Source organism: Neoarius graeffei, chromosome 7 (assembly GCF_027579695.1).
Source record: "Neoarius graeffei isolate fNeoGra1 chromosome 7, fNeoGra1.pri, whole genome shotgun sequence".
NCBI classification, from domain to species: Eukaryota; Metazoa; Chordata; class Actinopteri; order Siluriformes; family Ariidae; genus Neoarius; species Neoarius graeffei.
The window spans coordinates 16,732,151-16,755,848 of record NC_083575.1 but is presented as its reverse complement, the minus strand read 5'-3'; the positions used below and the strand labels follow the sequence as shown (position 1 = coordinate 16,755,848).

Sequence of the window (23,698 nt, the reverse complement as noted above, 5' to 3'; positions counted from 1 at the left end):
TACTTTTGCCACGATTTTATTGTCTGTTCTGTATATTTCGAACTGTGAGTGTAGATTGATAACGGTCGGTGAGCGTGAATTCTACATTGCAGAGCTCATCAGAGTATCTAATTCAACCCTGGTTTGTTTTCCATTATGTAGGAATGAATTATCAAGACATTTTGGGTATGTCAGGATTTCCTCAAAATGATCAAAACTCACGATTTATTTCTTGACCACTTCAGTATCTGAAACTTTGCAGCTAAATTGACACAGGTTAAGTTCTTTCTACTTGGCACAAGTTATGAAATGCATGTTTTTCTACATTTAATGTTGTAAGAAAAGTTGTCACCTGAGACCTAAAGTTCCTGTTGTTACTTCTGAGTCAACTCTCTTGAAGCTAATGCTGCTTTTCCACTACAAACGCGGCTGAGTCGGGCTGAGCCGTGCCGTGCTGAGTCGGGCTGAGCGGGGCTGTTGGAGTTGCATTTCGACTACAACCGCGCTGAACCGTGCTGGCTGGAAGTGGGTGGACACATTGGGTGGAGTTAGCGAAAGTGGGTGGACGTCAGGTGATGTCGTTAAGCAGCGCAAACAGTGACACCAGTGATCTTTTAAGCGGTAGTCTCACGACCCGAATAGTAAACAATAAACATGGGGGACATGGAGTCGTTAGTGTTGCTGGTCTTGGTGCTGTGGCTTGTTGTCACCGACAACGCGGACAGATACTGGCAAGAGCGTATAGATGAGGCGAGGCGCATAAGGCTTCAGAAATATTCGTAATTCTTCTCCTTCCGGGTTTACGGTGTTTACAGATCCCAGCGCGCTCGCGGGGCGTGTGTGGGCATGTGAGGACACTCCTCCTCACCAATCAGTGCACAGGGGAGTGTCTGCTCACGCCCCCAACCTCACTTGGCTCGCTTTGGCTCGCTTCAGCCCTACTCCAAAACGGTGCGAGTTTTAGGGGCTAAGCAGGGCTGAAGCGAGCTGAGTCGTGCTGGTTTTTGGTAGTCGAAACGCGAGCCGTGTCGGGCTGAAGTGAGCTGAAGCAAGCTGAAGTGAGCTGAAAAAGGGTAGTGGAAAAGGGCCATAAGAAAACAATAGCTTCACCAAGAAACCACTGAATGCGTACAAAAGGTTATAGGTAAAGGAGACAATCCAATTGAGCATTTATATAGCAAATATTTTCCCCTCAAATAGATGACCAGAGGTCTATACCATCTCTTTCAGTTCAATTTATTCTAGTCGAGCTGTTTACATGAGCGTTCGTTCTGATCGAGCTTGAATCCAATTATTAGCATCCATGGAAACATAGCAAGTCACACTAGGGACTCCTCACTTAAATGTTAAATAAAACTCCCCTTCCAGACAACTGATCAACAATTATACATTTGTCTTTGTTACACAGCAACATGTTTTGTTCATCTGTTTGTTATTGTGACTATAGATTCGATAACATGGGACAAATTAGAGCAAGGGCATTAATACAATCTCGTGATTTGATTTCCTGTCAGAGAAAGTGAATCAGCACTTTCTGACGAGTTTCAGAGTTCGGTAGCAGTGAGTGAATTTCTCATTATAATTTCCTTTCTAGTCCTTATAAATTGCTCTGACTTGGAGTGTAAACACATCCTACTGGTGTGTGCATTTTTTTTTTTAAATATAAAATATTCAAAACTAAAAATCTGTTTCTGAATTTCCTGCATTCATGAAATTTTGCATGCAAAATCCTATCTCTAATTTGAAAGATATTCCAGAAGAATTTCACAAAATGTTGCTAATTGTTGGATTTACATTAGATTTTGTACTAAAATAATGCATCTTTTTTAAACTATAGTATTTTCTTGATTTAAAGAATAGTGATATGAAAACAAATGTCTTCACAGTAAGACATTTTGAATCAAACAAGATTAAGTTTTTTTTTTTATTTTACATGTGCAAATTTACACCAGATGAAGCTTTTTTTTTGCATAAATAAATGTAAATATTTGGAAAAAGCTCCAGGCCAAAATATACTTGCATGAACTGGTGATGATTGATTGAGATTATTTTGTTAAAAATGAATCTCTTCACCTGTAATGTTTTTGCTGTAAAATGGAGGTATTTTGCTGCGATGTTACATCGTGGAAAATTTGCCTTAAAAATTTGGCGATATTCATAAACCAGAACACCAGGTGGTTCATAACATTTGGAAATGGCGCTGCTTTTTGGCAGTAAGTCTTGATAGTTGATACAAGTATATTTTTATGATATGCAATATGGCGATTTTTGTGAGCATTAAAAAAAAAAACTAGTGCAGTGTAAATAAAACATTTGACACACACACACACTTTTTACTTGTAATAAATACCTTCTGCCCAAGATAGAATCCATATGAACTTTATCTTCTTGATCATTGAGCTGTTGTTTTTCTACCTTGCTTTTTAACAAGATTAATGCTGTGTCGTCGTTGTCTTCTTTTGGCTGCTCCCGATTAGGGGTCGCCACAGCGGATCTTTAGTCTCCATTGCTCCCTGTCTTCCGCATCCTTCTCTACCACACCTGCCACTTTCATGTCCTCTCTCACCACATCCATGTATCTCCTTTTTGGCCTTCCTCGTTTTCGTGTGCCTGGCAGCTCCATCCTCAACATTCTCCTTCCCACATGCTCTGCATCTCTTCTCAGGATGTGCCCATACCATCTTAGTCTCATCTCTCTTAGCTTAATTCCCAAGCTCTCCACATGTGCTGTCCCTCTGATGTGCTCGTTCCTTATCCTGTCCAACCTTGTCACTCCCATCGCAAACCTTAACATCCTCAACTCCGCCACCTCCAACTTTGCCTCCTGTCTCTTCGTTAAGGGTACGGTCTCCAATCCATACATCACAGCTGGTCTCACTGCTGTCTTATGCGTCTTACCTTTCACTTTTGCTGGGACTTTCCTATCACAAATGACTCCCGAAAGCCTTCTCCAACTGCTCCACCCTGCCTGCACTCTCTTTCTCATCTCACTATCGCAGCCCCCATTTTCCTGCACAGTTGACCTCAGGTACTTGAATTCACCAACTTTCTTTACGTCTACTCCTTGCATCTTCACTACACTCTCATCCCCATTCTCATTGATGCACATGTATTCTGTTTTGCTCCTGCTCACCTTCATTCCTCTTCGTTCCAATGCATACCTCCATTTCTCCAAACCCAGCTCAATCTCCTTTCTACTTTCACCACATATCACAATATCATGTGCAAACATCATGCTCCATGGTGACTCTTGCCTCGCTTCGTCCGTCAAGCTATCCATCACTATGGCAAACAAAAAAGGACTCAAAGCAGATCCTTGATGGAGTCCCACCTTCACCTTGAACCATTCAGTTGTTTCAACTGCACACCTCACTGCTGTTTCACTGTCCTCATACATGCCTTGCACCACTCCTCATACTTCTCATTCACTCCACTCTTTCTCATACAATACCATAACTCCTCTCTTGGCACTCTATTGTATGCCTTCTCCAGGTCTACAAACACACAATGTAGCTTTCTCTGGCCTTCTCTGTACTTCTCCATTAACATTCTTAAAGCAAAAATTGCATCCGACGTACTCTTCCTTGGCATAAACCTGTACTGCTGTTCACAGATTGCTACCTCTCTTCTCAATCTCGCCTCCAATACCCTTTCTCATAGCTTCATGGTGTGGCTCATCAATTTTATCCCTCTGTAATTACTGCAGCTCTGTACATCTCCCTTATTCTTGTATATTGGGACTAGCACACTCTCCATTCATTTGGCATTTTCTCATTCTCTAGGATCATATTAAACAGTCTTGTTAGGAACTCCACAGCCGTCTCACCCAAACATCTCCAAGCCTCAATTGGGATACCATCTGGTCCGACTGCTTTCCCAGTCTTCATTCTTTTCATGGTTGCCCTCACCTCATCCTTACGAAGCAACTCTTCTTCCTGATTTGCTGTCTCTGGTGAATCTGACCTTTTCTCTCTTGGATTCTCCTCATTTAATAAATCCTCAAAGTACTCTTTCCACCTTCTGAATACACTTTCTTTGTCAGCACATTTCCATTTACATCTTTCATCACTCTTAATGCTGTGTAAATATGGAAAATACAAAAAAAAAAACACTTGTAGGTTTTGGTTCATTGGCCTGCAAATATTTACAGCTTCAAGTAGGCCTGTCACGATGATAAATTTTGTTGGGCGATATATTGTCTCGGAAATTACTGCGAGAAACGATATTGTTAACGTCTTTTCAAGACAGTTTTATGCCACTAGCAAAATAATAATGATCATGCAAATACACCCTTCCAAAGAACAGTAAAGTTTTTAATTAAGTCAACTTATTCAGTTCAACAATGGAGCGTAAAAATATATATAAATAAATAACCTAAAGAAATAAAACAATCAAACAAAACCACTCAACAAAAACAATAAATAAAATACAATCTATGGCTCTTAAAAATTGCACTTAAGTAAATATCAACACTACAGGGTAATAAAAAGACTTTTTTTCTTCACAGGCAACATTCTGCCAATCCAGTTTCTCAAAGATTAGTACCCAGATAAACAAAAAGTGCAAAGTAACAACGTATTGCCAGCTGTCATTTGGATAAAAGTAACAACAATTAGAATGAGAACATGTAGGCAAGGGCGTAGGTTTGGTATTAACATTGGTGGGGACAAAAACCCAATGCCAACTTCAGGTCAACATTAGAGGGTCACAATATTTTGCTCCGTTGTGTTCCACCAAAAGAGTATCAATCATCTGTCCAAAGTCCAGACTTTTAAAATTTGAAGTTCAGAACTGTAGTAATTCATGAATAATGTTTAATTCATTTGATTAATTGCAAATCTTACATGTGATGATTTAACTCATTCTGCCCATTTTCAAATGTGTTTTACAAGTGAAGAACGTGTTGACCGTCAGGAGGGAGTATGTTCCTTTCTCTCCTAAATGGAAGTAAAACACATACAGAGCCTTAAAGGTCTCATTGCATCGTTTTTTTCATTAATTGTGCGGTGGTCTCTAGTATGAACGAATGCCCTGTGAGCCGGTTTTGGTGAAAAAAAAAAAAATGCTGTGGTTCTCCTGTTTCAGGCTGTTCTAGTTTGGTGGAGGAGTGGGTGGCGGGAGAACGACAGGATTTCAGCTCTTACTCATTAATATTCATGACATGTAAACATGTTACCTCTGATTTGGCTAACAGCACTGTGACGCTACCTCCAGTGGGTCAGAACAAGCGGATGTGGGTGTCCTTTGTAAAAACTGTTTTGATTGGCTATTATGGTCAAAACATCGATGTCGAGACCAATAACAATGTAGATAAATTTTACATCACATTCAACGAGATTTAAACGAGACTAAAGATGGCGACTTACAAATAATGTGTAAACATCGTTGGAGTTAATAAAGTTTGAACAGCATGAAGGATCATACTCCAACCCCCCGAAATTAATAAAAAAAAAATTCTCAACGGATTTGGCATAATATAAAAAGCTCGTGTTTTACTCAGAAAAAGCGGAAATCTGCCGAAAAGCGGAAAACTCTCATCCCTGCCTAGCTTGTGACCATGTCATGCATGCTAATGTGGAGAATATGAACATGCTATTTTGTAACAAAAACCTTCGAACAAAAAGTTCATGTTTTACTTACAGCTTGTGAGCCGGTGGTCGACAGATCCAAGTATTAAAAACAACCTCGAAGCAAACCCACTACTGAAGGCACCGAAGTTTGAAAAGTCACTGTGGTTGAAATTATCAGAACACGGTACTAACGTTGCATTATACTTCGCTGGTGGTGTTCCAAAGATAAATTCCAACCATTTCTTCTTCAGCTCTTCTTTCTTGCAACGTTGCTCCGTTTAGGTTTCATTTCTGTCGGCGGCTCAAGCCTGACTTTGGACGCTCGTAACTCGGGCAGGGGAGGTTCCAGCCTCCCCAAACTTGGCAGCCAGAGACCTCTGCCCTTTCCCCAACGAACCAGCGCTGCCAGGGCGGGCTAGCCCCGCGCCTCGGGACGTAATTCGCCCCGAGGCGAGCCGCGGCGCTCCGCTTAGGCTTCGTTTCTATCGGTGGCTCCAGCCCGACTTTGGACGCTCGTAACTCACGCAGGGGAGGTCCCAGCCTCCCCAAACATGCAACGTTGATGTGTTTCTGCCACAAATAACACAGGCACGAACTTGTTCAGACATGTTTTCAACTTGCCATTAGGTCCTCTTTGTTATTTACTGACGAGATGGGCTCTGCTATCTCTCCTCGCGCTTAAATCTGAACTTTCTTCCTATGGGCGGTCGCAAGCCAAGGTGGGCAAGGCCATGAATACTAATTTTCGAAGTGACAGAAGTTCGTAGGGCTTTTTCAGATTCGCTCGTTTTTCCGACTATTTTCTTTCATAAGCTAATACAAGGAATGGGAGTAGAATTACATTTTCACATGCGGCATGCATATGCAACTCGGAGTGAACTATGGTATTTCAAAAAGAGCCAGTATTAAATGGTTTTGGTGGAAGGGCACCTTTAAACACTCTGTTCCATTAGGCTGGCAGGGGGAGTAGGCTATCTTCTGTGTGATCTTTAACTAGTTTTAGAATGCTAGTTTAAACTGATATGTGATTGATCTAATGGTAAAACAGGACGAGGTCTCTAGAACTTTTTTGACACGTTGAAAGGTTACAACTTTACTTGGCAACAGAATGTATCTGAATTCTGATCAGTTATGTTATTGCCCTTTTGTTATCTTCTTGAGCCCAGAGTGGAGAGGGGAGGGAGTGACAGGGTTCTACAGAGAAGTTTTGAGCCTACTGCTTTCAAATGAACCCCCTCGAAAACCAATTAGTTCAGTATATGTATGTACTTGGTATGTGACGTTTTCAAAAGAGAGGCGGGAGTAACCAAAAATTTCTGATCAAGAAGGTGGAGGCTATTATGCTTATTCTGTGAAAATGTTTTATTTGATTGTTCGTGGCCCAGACACCTTTTAATGTCCACATCACCATCGGGTTGTTGTTTACATGTGTCATGTCACACAAACTTGGTCAGGTCACTCTGCAGGTCTTAACTGAAGCACTTCAAATTAAGGGTTAGCAGGCTGCTAAAGTTTGCAGGCACTTCACAAGCAAGATTAGGTGCAATATTAGCCAACATTAGCACAATTTGATATGATTTAATAATGTCTTTGTGACCCTTAATGAGCACTGGTTGTTGGTATCAAGTTGGATTATGTGCCACACAAACTTAGTCATATTCATATGTTGTTGTTTTTACACACGGAATATGAAATGTTGTTAACTGATTAATTTTACGAGCTAATCTAACTTTACATTCCTCAAGGACAGTTTGCTAGCTAGCAGCTGGTCACTGCACTGCAACCTCACTTGCTAATTGACATGGTAGCCAAACTTGCTTGCTGTTTTTGCGACCACGCCCCCAGAGTGAATATTCATGAGTGAATTTTGCGTGGTGTTTTGCCCACTGGAAACCTACAGTAACCATTTGTGTACCGCACACGGAACGTGGATTTTTTTTTTTCTCTCAATCAGAAATATTGGTAGGGACATTTCAGTCGTCGTTTGATACCAGTAGGGACATGTCCATACCCAATTCTACGCCTATGGTCTGTATAACGGCGCAACATGTTGTCTTTCCCCATTCAGTGGATACCCTGGCTGGATAACTGTTGCATGCTGGGAAGCCCCGCCTCTGACAGAGAGCTGTGTGAGATGACAGAAAACAGCGTGGCGTTTTATTCAGTAAACGGGTCAAGCTAATACTGTGGTAACTTCCCTATGTAGATGTACAGCGTGTAAATGCCAAAATCGCGGTAAAAAAATTACTGAGTTCATTTTCATTTACCGTACAATAAGTCGGTATTTATCAAATATCGCGACAGGCCTAGCTTCAAGTTAAAACAACCTCCTTTGCTAAACGGATTAACTTGGCAAATTGGATTGTTTTTATGTTGATGAATACATGACTCTGAAGATCAGTCAATGACCTTAATTTGACCTTCACTTTCAATAACTTGCTGGTAGTTGTGCAATTTTGTTCGACTTGCTGCCTGTCTGTAAACGTGGATCCTTAGGATCAAATGAGGAACAAGAGTAAGGTAAGCGTACCCATTAAGCCCACCAAAATCTAAATTTCTTTATTTTTCATCCATATTCACACAATGTTTTAGTGAAATGATTTGCTAAATAGTAAGATTTGCCTCTCATCTCAATGCTTATTGATGAGTTGATGTGAATTTCAAAATACACGATTAAGATATTTTAGTAAAAAAGTCAAAAGTCTGGCTGGGCTTAAAGGGTACCATCGGTACCCTTTAAGCTCACTTGTGTTCCTAATAAGCCCACTTCAACATATTTCATAGAATAATGTTGTTTAATGAAATATAAATATATCAATACATGAAATAACAATGAAAGTGTGCTGTAAACATTCTTTTTCATAAATATGACCATCTGATCAACTGACAAACATGACAAAACAACACAGAACAATGAATCATTTCAACTAATTTTGTTTCATTTTAGGCAAGCGGATCAGCGAGCGGATTTGATCATCTTAAGTTTTTGTTTGTATACATTTTCCACCTCAGTGTAGTTGCTGAGGTAGAATGGGCCAGCTCCCACTAGGTTTGCCTTGCACAGTATGAACTTTTTTTCCACATCTTCAACCTTCTCCCTTGAAGGGAGATGGTGCGTGTTGTTTGGGCCCCGGTCAAGAAATTTCATGACGTAAGACGTCTCACCCTCTGGTGGCGTGGACTCATTGAGGACTCGCGCTATATAATATTTATATTGTAGAGGCTCGTTCGTAGTGAGACCTTGAGAAAAGCTTACGTTGACGAAGTCTCTGTCCCAAAGTAACTGTTTCCACTCTGTGTTCGTGTGCCTTGCAATAAATCCACTTGAAACGTCTTGAAAGTTGAACTTTAATCCTCGTTTAACAATTACAAAGGTTCTAAGATACAGAGAGTCGGTGAGTCAGAGAGTCAGATAAGAAAAACTGTTCGCTTCCACGGCTTCTTGAGATCTCCCCTGAGAAGCGTGAGACCGTTCTTATATAGCTGAATGAATTCTAATTCTTGAGAAGTGTGAGACAGTTCTAATTCTTGTTCTAATTCTTCACATATGAATTCTTAAGAAGCGTGAGACAGTTCTAATTCTTAACATATGAATTCTGATTCTAATTCTAATTCTTTTAACCTTGCCACATATTATTCATCTTAATCATAAAATAAACTACTTATATGAAATTACACACTCAAAAAAAAAAAAAAAAAAAAAAAAAAAAAATATATATATATATATATATATATATATATATATATATATATATATACCGTAAAATACCAAATAATAGCCCGGGCGATTATTTGTCTCAATCACGTAAGAGACCCGGCGCGTATTAGAGACTAGGCGGCTATTTGGAACAGGCGATTAATTCCTTCTTCACAAATACCTTCCCCAAAATCTACCTCAAAACGGGGAAAAAAATCATTCTCAGATAGGCCTACTTTTAACCAGTATAACTTACAGTTTGTTTAGAGTTAGATTACAGATAGCACGGTGCCGACTTCGGGGAATTTTGAAGACGCAAAATGCATCTTCGCATGGCACAGTCGGGGTGGATAAAGGATAAATCACACACCTTTTCCTGTTAATGACTAGTTAAGCGCATGCTTTACAAAATAATCAAGAAACCACACCATTGTCTGTGCGCAGCACTGTGATTTAATTACTCTGCAAAGTTATGGTCACTTGCTATCACCCTCACCCATGCAGCCTCCACCCTTTGCGCTTCGCGATGTCTGTCAATCTGAAATTGCATGGAGGGCGCGACGTTGAAGCAACATAATTAGGGTGCGAAGTGTCAAACCAAAGGGTTTTTTCTTATGCTGAAAAATAAGTGACCTGCAGTGGCTACATACTGTCATCTTGCATCACGTTTCTCTCCAAGACGTCTCCCTATTTGGCCGATATGAGCCTATTCCCCGAGTGAGTTGGTACGGTGGCTCGACCCCGTAGAAAACTTAAAGTTCGGATGAAAGTTAGTTGAATAGGTTACTGACTTGTAGGCCTACATGTTGCCTGCCTGACGCGTGCTTCTGCCCAACTTGCACGACAGATTACTTGTTGAAAAGGCCCCTTGGATTAGATTGGCCGCGAGCAGACTGAAATGCATGTTAGAACGCTCTCACCTTTTTTGTAAAGCGTCTTCCAGATCCGAATGGGTAAGGGCAAGTGAAATGGTATAAGGTCTTTAATAAAACTCAGTGTGTGCTTTGACGCATGCATTCGGCAATTTAGGTCGTTTAACAGAAGCAGCAGTCCAACCTTGGAAACCCGCAGTCCTCAATGTCACCACACACGCTGGCTTTCGTTGGGTATACCCAAAGGGGTGGCTAAGACATCTGTCAAAAGTTACGGAGTTGCATTCCTCAAGAAATATTACGGTAGACCAAGATTATAACATTGAAATGGCATGTTTATTATCACGTAACAAAATGTTGTAAACAGTATTATAGAAATAATTTCATTCATTCATTCATATTGTTTCGGTAGAAAACTATGCAATGCAAAATCGTTTAAACACCAGAAAACCAGAAAAGTGCTGGGCCTCAAGATTCTAGATAGAACGTTCGGACGCTTTTTTTTTTTTTTTTTTTAGACCCCGGCGAGTATTCGGAACCGGCCTTTATTTGTCACAACACACGCGTACACCCGGCCGTTAAAGGGAACTCGGCGGTTAATTGGAACTCGGCTATTATTTGGTATTTTAACATAAATTGTAATTCACATCTATATGAATTCTACTTTGGCCGTTACATATATAATGCTTCAAAATGATGCTGCTTGTAGCACTGCCCCTTTTGCCTAGCATTTGCTAGCTGTAGTTTGCATACATTTCAATTTACCATTTAAGCCCACCTGTACAAAAGGCTAATTTATGTAAACACACAACTAAACAGGGCCTTTTATGATACATGTATTTAAATATCAATGTTAAACAAATCATAAAATGGTCACTATTTCTATCTAACAACTTTAACTGTTCTGCTGGAGAAGGATTAGCAACACTAGCGTTTTTTTTTTGAGAGGTTAGCTACTTTTGCAAGCTCACAAAACTCATCTTTTCATTAAAAGAGAAAATATATAATTTAAGAAAACACCATCGTTTTTTTCAATAAAAATCAGCACATTTGCCTCTTATTTGACATATCAATATACTTACCAAAGATGTAGCTGAAAAGTGTTGAAAATTGGGGATTTCTAACAGGTTGCAAAAGTGCCAAGTTTTTCTGTGTCTTCTCGTCAGTTGTCCTGGGACTGTATACACATGGGCGGGGCTAATTCAACCATACAAAATGTTATTGGTATGCAATAAAAAACACTTCGTAAAGAACAAATTATTTAATTGAATGAAGTAACTTTTGGCAAAAAAAAAAATGTTTTCCTTTTTTGTAATTTGACCTCAAAGTTGAAAGTGGGCTTAAATGGTACATGGGCTTATTGGGTACGCTTACCTTACTTTTACAACCATTTTATGACAACACAAAAAGGAGCGAACTGACTATTTAAATGGAAATAGTTTCAGAAAAATTGTTTGCTGTAAAAACTTCAAATTTTAATGTTCACTATTTGTAGGAAAATTTGATTCTTCTGATTTGTTTATTTAACTGTGAAGGATTGTTCAAGTCAAATGAATCAGTTCTGTTAAAATTGGTAGTGCTTAAAGAGTTTACGTAAAACAATTGTTCAAATTTCTACATTTACCACTCTAGTCATTCAATTTTTTGTTAACACTAATGTTGGTTCTCGACTGATAAGCCCAAGACTTTGTGCTTCTGATCAGTCTTGATGTCGCAAAAAAAGATTGCCTCTAAGGCCAAAAAAAAAAAAGTGTGTTTCCAGTAACCCGACCGATCTAGAATTTCCGCGTCGAAATTGCCGACCGTAAAGTTATTACAAATTTCCCTCAATATTTTAGTGTAAGCGGCGTTAGTTTGTCATAATTTTTTGTTTCAACGCATTCAAGTTGTGAAAGAAACGATAAAAAGTTAAATGTTTCGCCACTTCTATCAGCCCTCCTGCATAAACATGGAAGCGCACTTGTATACTGAAGGAGGAAGGGAAAACTGAGCCGAGCCGCCATTTTGAATCCTCATTCAAGGCTGTAATGCAAATTGCTTCCTCTTCAGTATACAAGTGCACTTCCATGGCAGGGAAAAACACTGTTTTGCCGCCTATGTAGTCCCCTATTTATACAAATAGGAGTCATTCAGGATTCAGCCATGTTTTTGCTCGGTGTTTTTGCTCGACCCAAGTTCTACAGTAGGCTAGGCTAGGCCGTCTGCTTTTAATGGAAGTAGCCTAGCCTAGGACGTTATTTTCACGTTATTTCTTGATAAGGTGTTTTCACGTTATTACATGAAAATATCATGAAATAACGCGATAATTTCGTATCATGAAATTACGTGATGTTATTACATGATAAATATATTGTAAAAACGTTATAACTTTAACAATCTTTTCACGTAATTACTTGATTCTAAGCCAATTTTTTTTGAGTGTGGCAGCAATACGCTTCCGTAGATCATAACTCGAACTCTCGCGAAATTTTTTTTTTTAATTCGTTTAAAGATTTAAAACACTTTTATTTTATTATGATGTGTGGTATAAAGGATTCTGTGCCAAAATACTATTTTGTAAGATGTTTACTTGTGTTAATTTTTTCGAACAAAATTAAAAAAAATTAAGGGGAAAAAAAAACTTTTTCCTACCTACCGACCTTATTTTAGTATTTCATGTTACCGGAAACACACTTTTTTTTTTTTTTTTTGGCCTAATTACTTTACTACTTTGGCAAAGTTTTAAACACAAAGCATTCATTATACAGTGCCAGATATCTGCTGTCAACATTACAGGTTGCAAAGAAAACCTCTTTTAGCCCCAGGCAGTGGTGGTTATGACAAATGAAAAGCTTCGTTCTGGTTTCTTGTGGCCTAAAACTGAAAATGTGACGTCTTTGTTCTCATTTAAAGTTAACAAATGTTCATACACTCTCAATCACTTGCATTGTCAAATCTGAGCTTTGCTAATTCAGCGAGAGAACCAAATCTTAGCCATCTGTGAGTTGGAATATTTCAAGAAGAGATTTATTTTTTTATATTTTGTAGTTCATTTATAGATTGGTTAGAGATGAATCATCACCAGTGATAACGTAACCTGGTTGGTTCTTAAAAAGTCGCCTCGCTACTTTGTTCGCTGAATGTAACTGAGCTACTGATAATAGAGCTACTAAATGCTAGCTTGATAAAGCCTAGTTCGCAACCGGATGTATGATTTTTTTTTTTTTTTTTTGGCGTTTCCCAAATCGCTGCTTTTTTTTTTTTGTTCATGGAGAAAGACACACGTTGGCCGTAAGTTTGCCTTGCAACCTGAAAAAAACGTAAGCGCCCGTAGAGTTTGTTTGACATGACAAAGAACCTCTGCGGCCAGTCTACGGCTCGAAAATCAGCATGTCACACGCTCGCCCTCCATGCGTTTCTTGCGTTTTTTGCACGTAGACTGGCCGTAGGAGCACGTACGGCCAGTTGTGACCTAGGCTTAAATGAAGTCACAGGACCATAGTGTGAGTTATTCATTAAGCATGTTGAGTGAAAATAGGTGCGAGCCTGACACAAATAATATTGTGTGAAGACAGAACACTGCAGCTCAAAGCTGGGTCATTGCCTTGCTGACAGTTTATGAAAAAATAATATGCAACATTTAGAGTTGTTAGAACAAAGACATGCAGTTAGGTTAATATGGGACGGCCTTGGGCTGAGGTGCCCTTGAACGAGGCACTTAACAGCGCCCGAGGAGCAGTTGGGAGTTAGCATGGCTGCCCACTGCTCTGGGTATGTGTGTGTGCTCATTGCTCACGTGTGCATGTGTGTGTTCACTGCGTCAGATGGGTTAAATGCAGAGAGGAAATTTCACAAGTGTGTGATGAATAAAGTTGTGCTTTCTTGCTTTTTTTCTTTCAATCATTGTTTTTCTTAGTCTATATTAGTCACTTAACTAGCTAACAATCTCACCTTATGTGACATTTGCATTTGTTTTCAGGCAACTAAAAACATGGGACTGGGCAGCACACTGAAGCTTTGACTTGTCTGGTGGACTCAGGAATAACTATATTTGTTCAACATGTAATGTAAATATCATTATATTGCTGTGAGATTGTAACCTTCAGGATGCTGAGGCTTGTGGCCAGAAAAGTGTACATTACATTACATTGATTGCTTTTAGCAGATGCTTTTATCCAGAGCAACATACAACATGCCCAGAGCAGCCTGGGGAGCATTTGGGGGTTAAGGTGCCTTGCTCAAGGGCACCTCGGTCATTCCTGCTGGTCCAGGGAATCGAACCGGCAACCTTTTGGTCCCAAAGCTGCTTCTCTAACCATTAGGCCATGGCTTACCCCCCTTTTGTTTTTAAACAAACAAAAAAAACCCATAATGTGTCCATGGAGAATTTATTTACAACCCCAATTCCAAAAAAGTTGGGACAAAGTACAAATTGTAAATAAAAACGGAATGCAATAATTTACAAACCTCAAAAACTGATATTGTATTCACAATAGAACATAGACAACATATCAAATGTCGAAATTGAGACATTTTGAAATTTCATGCCAAATATTGGCTCATTTGAAAATTCATGACAGCAACACATCTCAAAGTTGGGACAGGGGCAATAAGAGGCTGGAAAAGTTAAAGGTACAAAAAAGAAACAGCTGGAGGACCAAACCCCAACTCATTAGGTCAATTGGCATGACTACCCAATATATAAAAAGAGCATCTTGGAGTGGCAGCGGCTCTCGGAAGTAAAGATGGGAAGAGGATCACCAATCCCCCTAATTCTGTGCCAACAAATATTGGAGCAATATCGGAAAGGAGTTTGACAGTGTAAAATTGCAAAGAGTTTGAACATATCATCTACAATGCATAATATCATCAAAAGATTCAGAGAATCTGGAAGAATCTCTGTGTGTAAGGGTCAAGGCCGGAAAACCATACTGGGTGCCTGTGATCTTCGGGCCCTTAGACGGCACTGCATCACATACAGGCATGCTTCTGTACTGGAAATCACAATATGGGCTCAGGAATATTTCCAGAGAACATTATCTGTGAACACAATTCACCGTGCCATCTGCCGTTGCCAGCTAAAACTCGATAGTTCAAAGAAGAAGCCGTATCTAAACATGATCCAGAAGTGCAGACGTCTTCTCTGAGCCAAGGCTCATTTAAAATGGACTGTGGCAAAGTGGAAAACTGTTCTGTGGTCAGATGAATCAAAATTTGAAGTTCTTTATGGAAATCAGGGACGCCATGTCATTCGGACTAAAGAGGAGAAGGACGACCCAAGTTGTTGTCAGCGCTCAGTTCAGAAGCCTGCATCTCTGATGGTATGGGGTTGCATTAGTGCGTGTGGCATGGGCAGCTTACACATCTGGAAAGACACCATCAATGCTGAAAGGTATATCCAGGTTCTAGAGCAAAATATGCTCCCATCCAGATGACGTCTCTTTCAGGGAAGACCTTGCATTTTCCAGCATGACAATGCCAAACCACATACTGCATCAATTACAGCATCATGGCTGTGACAGAAGAAGGGTCCGGATACTGAACTGGCCAGCCTGCAGTCCAGATCTTTCACGCATAGAAAACATTTGGTGCATCATAAAACGGAAGATACGACAAAAAAAAGACCTAAGAGCAACTAGAATCTAGAAGGTATATTCCAACATGTAGCTAATGCTAACACTAGGCCACAAATCTGCACCTCACTCCAGTCGTTTCGAGGAATTTTTTTTTTATGGATCAGAACCACTAATAAACTCTAATTTCCACGTATATCTATCCTTCACTTCTTTCTAAGATCGTCCAAGTAATCCAGTAGTAGAGCTTTTTTTTTCCCCCCTTCGGACAACAGCAATAGACACCTGACATCTCCACTTGACTTGAGTAATGTGAACTGCCAATCAGCAAGTCCCGTATGTGTTTACAACTTTTATGTCACGATTTACAACCAATGGGAGACACCCTTTGTCGGCTGTCCGCCAATCACAGGTTCCCGTGCCACAACGATGGTATGTTGATAAATATTTAGAAAATAAAATCATTACGAAATATATATAAATAAAAAAATTAGGGATGTTAACTGATGACCGTTTGACCGATGGTTGACCGAATCAACGTCAACCGGTTAATTTTTTTTTGGTTGTCGGTAAAAAAAAAAATCAATCGTTTTGAAGCTGCCGATTTTGGAGCAGAGAACCTGGAATTCTGTGTTGTAAACGCTTGGGGCATGCCATGCGGTGTAAGGACGACAGCTGACAAATCAGAAACACCCATTCAGTCATGTCCCGCCCTCCCGCCCCAGTTGAAGACAGCTGCCACTTGGCGAAAGAAAAGTTTCAGTGTTGGATTACATTTTACTATGTAACATCAAGGAAATTCTTGACTATCAAAGAAACAAGAACACGGCGCATAAATGAAGTCGATGGTTGATTACTCTGGTGAATATTAATGTCAGCGTAATAATAATACACGATCTGAACTGAAACCTGGTTACTCACTGATGTTACTTAGCATCAGACAGTTGCTATATTAGCTTAGCGGCTAATCAGCTCAGCTCCAGCTATCCCATTCCCAACGGCTGTGCACAATTAGCAGCCATGTTACCGTAATATCAGTAGCTGGAAAACAATTGCAGTATGAGGTCTCTGTGGCTCACTTTGAAGAAAAGTGCCTAGTCCGTAGCAGTATGCAATATCAACACACAGCCTACTGCAGTTAACTGTAAACACCAGGGGCTGTATCGCTAAAACGTCCTATCTTCAATGAAAAGTTAAGATGGGACAAGTGTATGATAGGATTGTTTTCAGTAGGCTACTCAATGCAAGCACCTGTTGTGACTGAGCTAAAGCTTGCTGCTTAGAAAATGACGGCAATTTACTGAGAGCATGTTCACACTGATATTTTTAATGCCAAGTTGCAACTTAACAAAAGTGCGTGCCCCTTGCTGACACGGCCGCAGACACAGACCCGGGTGGAGAAGGACAAGGAGGAGGGGTCGAGGGGGGATTTCACGCTTCTCACGATGTCTCTAAGGCCCTGTCCACACGGCAACGGATTCAGGTGAATCTGATAAAATTGTTTATCATTTCGGCCTGGCGTCCACACGGCACCGGCGTTTTGGGTGCCCCAAAATGAAATCTTTTGAGAACGGGTTCCAGAGTGGAAAAATCTGGCAACGGCTCCGTTGCGAAGTCGTCTGGATGAGTAGAATGGATTTGTTTACAATGACGTCACAACCACATGACTGTCAGTGCTTCACACTGGGTAGAAGTGTAACGAACTCGATGCGAGTTGTCAACAAATCCTATAACTTGGTTCATGAAACGTGCTTACAAAATATTTTCACTGTGAATATTTATTGTGTAATGGTGCAGAGTGAGAGAATAGCCCTTAGGGCAGAGTCTTTAGTCCAAACACTGCGGAAGCAGTACCAAACCGCGCACCGCCCGTGCGCTTTCCAAAAACAAAAACAATCCCGCCAGCAAAAATAGGAAAAAAAAGGAGCGATCTCACCTCTTCAGATGTTGGTTCAAGTCCGACAATACATTCCTCAAAAAGGGCGTAGAAGAACAAAGTAATCCATCAACGTGTAGCATTCAATTTATTCTGGACCATTAAAGAATTCTGGAGGATATCAGAATGTTGGCGTACCGGCTTCCATCTACCCCCATTCATTCCTCTTTCCGTATCTTTTGTTTTACGCTACTCAGCCATTCCAAGGTGACTTCCGTGACGAAAGCTACTCAAATTTGGTTGAAGTCAATCTATGGCCCATAAGTTCCAGAACAAATTTAAAATGTTATGCATTTATTTCATGGACATTATACAGCTCCTTAGTATAGCCAACATTTTTTCATTTCTAACTACATTTTCATACAAAAAAAACAGGAGGAAAATGTGACTTCCGTGACAGCTACATCCTCAAAAATATTGACTGAAGAAATGTTTTATCCAGTTCGTAGCCTTCTGGGAGAGATGTACCATTTGTCTCACAGTATACCAGGGGGAAGTCTAGAGATTCCTAAATTAAGCAAGCCATCATAAATTAGTAAATTGCTGACCTTGGAGAGCACTGGAAGTCTGTGACTTCCGTGACCGAAAAAATGTGACTTCCGTGACGAGTACCTCCACCAGTATGAAACAAAGTGCAAAAGTTGTATCTATTATTTATTTTTAAACTCCCACATAATGCACAGAATAAAGTGGTCCTTAGTTCAACTTGGTGAACAAAGTTTTCCAAAATGTTATCAGCTGCAGATCCTTCGGTTTGTATGCAAGATAAAATGTCTTTATTCAAAGTGCACATAAGGTCACTTCTACAGGTTAAATATGCTTGTGACTACTTCAGATGAACAGTTTTGATTTCTGGCCTGTTCAGAGCTAGGCTTTTGGCTTCCTCAAGGCTGCTGGCTGGAAAGGAAAGTTGGCCCCTATTGTTAACTACGTCTGGGTTTGGCATGAAAAAATGACTATGATGTGTAGGTTAGCTTGGAATGGCTGTCCTGATTAATAATCAAAACTTTATGTGGCTGGTGCTACAGAAGAAGGGGTTTATGCGCATGCGTCTACTTCTATTGTTCTGGTGTCTCCGATGGGACCGTCTTACAGCGCACGTAGAGGTGTGGCATGTGTATTGCATCGTTTTCAGCAAGCGTTGCGTTGCCATATGAATCTGATATTTTACTGATCCGTTGCCCATGTGGACGCGATATTTAAAAAAAAAAAATCTCGTTGTCGTGTGGATGTAGCCTAAGCTGGAGCCATTTGTCCTCCGCTCCCTTGACATCAGCGCCGCGTTTGACTAAATGTTTCGCGCTGTAGAAAAGGTAATGTGAGTGGAGGGCAGCGACTGGGACTGAATGTGCGGATGCTCGCGGTTAGATTTAGAATAGATTCTAATAATTCCAATTCTAGAATTTTAAACTCGTAGGTTAACCGACTTTAACCGGCTAATGAGGCTCGGTGGTCAGTCAAGATATTTTTTAGTTTTCGCCATCCCTAATATAAATAAAAATCACACACCACACAATAAGGAATATTATTCAGTGATATCGTTTATTATTAAATCCAATCGCGATATAAAAGTTCCAAGTTTGACACCTGTCCACTTCAACTGCGCTGCTGACACACAATGTCCTTGACCCTCGTCACCCTTAGCCAATTGGTATAATTACATCATTACGTGGACCCCTCTGAGCCGGGCTTTTCCAGTACATTTGAACACGCATACGTTGATGAATAATAAACAAAAACAAGGAAATTTGAATGGTTTCCTCAGAATATTTTTTGCACTTTATATATAGTGTTGTTGAATAAAACTCTTTCACGCATTTCCCGTGAAATGAGATGAGCTACTTTAGACTGGTTCCCTGCCCTCTTAGCGCAGAATGAGCACACAGTCAATGTCTCTGATGCTTGGTAGTAGAGCTGGGCGATAAATCGATTTCTCATCTCATCATCTCAAGCCGCTTTATCCTGTTCTACAGGGTCGCAGGCAAGCTGGAGCCTATCCCAGCTGACTATGGGCGAAAGGCGGGGTACACCATGGACAAGTCGCCAGGTCATCACAGGGCTGACACATAAACACAGACAACCATTCACACTCACATTCACACCTACGGTCAATTTGGAGTCACCAGTTAACCTAACCTGCATGTTTTTGGACTGTGGGGGAAACCGGCGCACCCGGAGGAAACCCACGCAGACGCGGGGAGAACATGCAAACTCCCCACAGAAAGGCCTTCGTCGGCCACGGGGCTCAAACCCGGACCTTCTTGCTGTGAGGCGACAGCGCTAACCACTACACCACCGTGCCGCCATAAATTGATTTTATCGATTAATTCGAATTTACAGTTAAGGACGATGTGTCTTTTTATTTATTTATTTATTTATTTATTAATGAAAATCGGTTTTCTCTCTGTTTTAACTTCTGCCACCGACACTCCCACACTCGCACATGTGCAGAACGGATCGGGCAGCAGGGATGGATCGGGCACTGGCACTATTGCCCTCCTCCCACGCGCTTGCCATAGACACACACAAACAACATGGCAGCAATTGAGGGAAAGCCACAACTTGTGCCCAAGAAAGGAGTAACTTCCTCCGTAATCTGGAATTGGTTCGGTTTTGCAGCGTCCGATGCAGACCAAACAAGTCTTCATTGTAAGGTGTGTTTGAAAACGGTTGCTTCCAAAGGAAGCAGCATGATGAATTTATTCCAACCCCTTAAACAGAAGCATGCAGCGGAGTGGGAGAAGTGCTGCTCCCAGTGGAATGAACACAGCCGCAGCACGAGCGCACCATCCCAGATACATTTTCGAACTGTGTGCCTTTTATGATAAGAATGAGGCATGGTGGAAGGCAATCACAGATGCTATTGCGATGTTTATTGCAAAAGACATGGTTCCCATACATACGGTGGACAAGTAGGGATTTTTTTTTCCTATTTTGTCAGTTTTATCGAAAAGGACACAATTATATTTATTATTATTTATTTTTATTTTTTTCGTGGTCCAAATTGTGTGCTCTGATTGTCTAGCTGGTTCGTATCCTACGGTACTGACCTCGGTTATGGACCTCTGGCGACTCGCTCATTCACAACAACAAACGTAGCATTTTTTTTGTCAACATTTATCTTTTTTTTTATAAGGTTTATTTATAATATCAAAAATCTTATAAATTTTTGCAAGCATTTCTCAGGAGAATAGCATTAATTTTACAGCATGGATAGTGATAATGAGTGTTCACAGCGAAAGTGGGTTTTACTACCCTGAGGAAGATGAAATAAAAGAAAACATTTCAGGAGAAAGCTAAAACCTGTAATTTTCTAATGCCAAGCCGAATCCTGAATGACTGACTCAATTTTGTATAAATAGGGGACTACACAGGCGGCAAAACGTAGTTTTTTTTTTTTTTTCCCCTGCCATGGAAGTGCACTTGTATACTGAGGAGGAAGCCATTTGCATTACAGCCGTGAATGAGGATTCAAAATGGCGGCTCGGCTTGGTTTTCCCTTTCGGGCGCTCTCATTTTCTGTTAGAATTTGGTAAAGAAAAAAATATTATTTACCAGCTTAAGGTCGGTCCGTATGGTGAAATACCATGACCTCGGCCTTGAATACTGACCTTGGCCCAGAGGGCCTCGGTCAGTACTTTCAAGACCTCGGTCATCGGTATTTCACGATACAGACCTCCCAGCTGGTAAATAAAATTTTTTTTTTTTGAGGGGGCATTTATTATTATTAAGTTTGATGGTGCATTGTCAGTTGTCAGTGCCAGTTTGAAACTAAGCTATGTTGGAGAAAGCTTTCTAAAAGTTACTGTATGTTCTCACTATTTACAATGGCATGGTCTGCCATCTCATCTACAAGCTTGTTTTTTGGCTTCTTTTTGGTTTCTGGTTGCACTTTAACCCCAAAGGGGAAATTTAAGTGAAAACAAAATAAAGGTAAAACTTGTTTTGAACCATTTCTTTTGTCATCTGTAGTTTTTTTTTTTTTAGTAGGGGGAAAAAATTGATTAAAATCAAAAATCGGGTTTTCGATTTTATGGTAGGATTCATTTTATACAGGAACCAGTCCAGGAAAACAAGATTTTTGATAGACACAGGGAACTCTGTTTTGAGGAGTCAGATGTCATAACGCGTGATTCACTTTGCAGAATAATAATAATTGAAATATGCTACTGCTGGACTGACTGTTCAAACCTGCATCACGAAGCGGTTGCCTGTGTTGCTTAAAGGATATACGCAGAACTTTTATTTATAAATAAATTTCTGAGTGGATAGTATCTCTATCCTTGACTCCTGTATGCTGCATAAATGGGAATACAAAATAAAATATATTTTTATAAGTTAAAATTGACCACCAAATTGGCATTCAAGCTGCCCGCTGAGCTAGCTACCCCTGAGTGCGTGACGTCACAGCGGTAACCGGTTTTAAGGCCGAGGCCTTTTACAGCTATAGACCAAAGTCATATAAATAAAAAATTTTTGGTGAAAGTAAGAAATGCCATTACCGACTTGCTCAACTAAGACTGATTTGACTTCACTGATTGTGGGTTGACTCTCTCATTAAAACAGGATAGGTGTTATAACTTATGCAACATACGTGTATATGCATGCATTTTCACTGATATAACGTAAAAGGCTAATTAAATAATCAGATGAACTGAGACAATTACATTCTTAAGCAAATTAAATAATCTTATACCAGTAACTTAAACACACAATACAAGTTACATGTATTAATCTAAGTGCAGGTAAACAATGTGGTGGGGTGGGTGGGGGGGTATCCAAATGAGAGTTGGAGCTTACTTGTCTGTGTTCTTGCTTCTTGTGGCCAATTGTTTTGAAACAATCTGACTTTCAGTTGTTCTTTCAGTTCTCCGTTCATTTGCTTCTTCCACGTAAGGGCAAGATGGTAGCAATATCCAGTTTAGAAATAAGATGGCTGCTCCACTCTTTCTCCATTCTCTCCATTACTGAGTACTACGCCATTACTGCTCAGTTCAGGCAATTGCTAAAACCCGGGACGGAATGGGATGGCACCGGTTTTAGCAACAACCGCAGGAAGGTCACTGCCTGAGCGATATGTCACGTCCCATTCCATCTCCGGTTTTACCAACAACCCTCGGCTCACTCCGGGGGAAACTGGTGCAACTAGGCCTGTCACGATGACAAATTTTGTTGGACGATATATTGTCTCGAAATTATTGCGATAAACGATATTGTTGATGTATTTTCAAGACAATTTTATGCCACTAGTAAAATAATACTGATCATGCAAATACACCCTTTCAAAGAACAGTAAACTTTTTAATTCAGTCAACTTATTCAGTTCAACAGTGGAACGCAAAATATATATATTAATATATAAATAAATAACCTAAAGAAATAAAACAATCAAACAAAAGCAATAAATAAAATACAATATATGGCTCTTAAAAATTGCACTTAAGTAAATATCAACACGACAGGGTAATAAGACTTTCTTTTCTTCACAGGCAACATTCTGCCAATCCAGTTTCTCAGAGATTAGTACCCAGATAAACAAAAAGTGCAAAGTAACAACGTATTTCCAGCTGTCATTTGGATAAAAGTAGCAACAATTAGAATGAGAACATGTAGGCAAGGGTGTAGGTAGGGCTGTGCGATATATCGAATATACTCGATATATCACCGAAAATTCTGTGTGCGATACATAAAATTATTATATCGTAACTATCGAGTATTTTATGGTCATCTTCCGTGTTCTTAGCAAAAAACATGAAAATACCTGATGACCTGATTTTGTCTATGTATGGCGACATTCTGCATTTCTTTTGGCCACCTCTGAACTGTAATGTGGCATCTGTACTGTTCTAAAATTTAGACCAAAGCAAGGGAGACTTCTCATGATGCATTAATGTTGTTACCACTATTGACTTTTGTGTAGTCTTGTAAATGTCTTATTTGACATATGTTGTGATGTCTCAACAGCTAGCTGCTGTGTTCGGGGATCAGGTCGTTGAGGCCCCTGCCTTCGACTGTCACCCAATCCACACTGCACCGGTCCCCTACGGCTACCTCTGTAGGTGGTGAACCCACAGGAGGTCGGGCCCACGTCA

The 23,698-nt window shown here is 40.2% G+C and overlaps 1 protein-coding gene across 5 annotated transcripts in view; it reads left to right on the top strand.

Annotated features, from left to right (window-relative positions):
• Nucleotides 1–23,698, top strand: part of zfand3 (zinc finger, AN1-type domain 3) — a 144,372-nt gene that overhangs the window by 47,847 nt on the left and 72,827 nt on the right. The gene's annotated exons all lie outside the window — the stretch shown is intronic.